The sequence below is a fragment of the Trichechus manatus genome, unplaced genomic scaffold (assembly GCF_000243295.1).
Source record: "Trichechus manatus latirostris isolate Lorelei unplaced genomic scaffold, TriManLat1.0 scaffold00153, whole genome shotgun sequence".
Lineage (NCBI taxonomy): Eukaryota > Metazoa > Chordata > Mammalia > Sirenia > Trichechidae > Trichechus > Trichechus manatus.
Genome location: NW_004444089.1, coordinates 3,494,284 through 3,495,984, shown reverse-complemented (window position 1 = coordinate 3,495,984; position 1,701 = coordinate 3,494,284).

The following is a 1,701-nucleotide window of genomic DNA, read 5'->3' as shown; positions in this document are numbered from 1 at the left end:
ATCCTAAATTGTAACCCGTTACTTCCCTAATAAACCCCATAATCATATGAGTATGGTCTGTGAGTTCTGTGTGGCCACTGCAACGAGTTATCGAACCCAGCAGAGAAATAGAGAGTGCCGTGGGAGGGATGGCTGGTGTCAGAATTGGTGAAAAGGTTGGAGAGTGGAGGTATGTCTGATCTCCACCTCATAGGAATCAGCTTTGGACTGATGGTGATTATTCTCTCCCCTTGTGAAGTTAGAGGACCTCAGACTCGACACTATTTTTACAGTGAATAAAAAGTCAGAAATGAAAACCAGTTCTGAAAAAAAGGATTCAGGACCGTGAATCCTGGAGCTAGGGAAAAGCAATTAGGAATCAGGTGGCAATTAGACCTCTGGAAGTAGGGGGATCTTTTCTCTCCTTTAATTAGGGTAATAAGTGGCAGCTCCTGTTAGGATGTGAACTAAACAGAGAAGCTGGGGTTGAACCTGAACCAGTTTGGTCAGGGGGAGGAAGATGGGGTGGATGAAGGTAGAAGGCAAAGCCAAGGCCTTAAAATGGTTCATTCCTGTTCAAACCCTTGATGAGAGTTTGCATTTTCACCGAGATATATTGAATCAGAATCTACAGTTTAACAAGGTCTCCAGGTGATTCTTACGTATAATAAATTTTGAGAACTACTGCTCTACTAGTGGTCCTCAGAATTAGTCCCTAACCGGTAGCATTAGCATCGCCTGGGAACTTGTTAGAAATGCAAATTCTCAGCCGGGGTTTGAACCAGAACAAACTGGATGGAAGCCCTGGGCAAAACAAGGAAACGAACAGCACCAGGATACTGGATGCTGAGTGCTCCTCGGCGCCCATAGAGTGGATGGAGCACTTGCTCCTGTGGCCCCCACGGCTTATACCAGGGCCGGAGGCGGATTAACCAGTAAGCAAGGTACCCACAGGCTTACTTGTACTTATTGATCTGTAGTGCACAATTTCACCTGTTTTTCACCCGTGTGTACCTTACTTATTGGGTAATCTGCCAGGCCCTGAGATATGGGAACACCTTGTGTTTGGCCTGAGGACCCTGGATGTCGCAAATGGTTTGAACTTGACGGCTGAACCCACCCAGCAGTGCTGTGGAAGAAAGGCCTGGCGATCTGCTTCCATAAAGATCACAGCCAAGAAAATCCTAGGGAGCATTTCTACTCCGTGAGACCTGGGGCTGCCCTGAGTCAGAGACTCCTCAGCAAAGGGTTTGTGTTTGGGCTAGCCTGATTTCTTTGAGCACAGACAGCCTCACTGGAGGCAGAACACTGGCCCCCCACTTTCCTGGCGAGACTCCGGCTGGGGGCCCATGCCCCCGGCCGCGCTCCGACTCCCGCGGGACCCTTACAGCAGAGCGCAGTGGAAGGCCGCTCTCCTCCGTAGGAACCGGCCCAGCTTGCGTCTGCAGAAGGGCCACACCCGGAGGCGGTTGGGCAGGTGAGCCGCACCCAGCAGGCCGGCGGGCAGGTGAGCCACAGGTGGGCAAGTCCGCGCAGCTCGCACTGCGCTCCTCTGGGGCAGCACCGGCCACCAGGCGGATGGGCCGCGGGCTTCATTCGCCCGGAGAAGACCCCGCTGGGGGAGGGCAGGAGAGGAAGGCGTTTTGGGGCGGCGGGTCCAGGCAGGTGACAGGCAGGAGGAACCCACAGCTCCAGTTGGGGAAGGAGCAAACGGGCACAAGG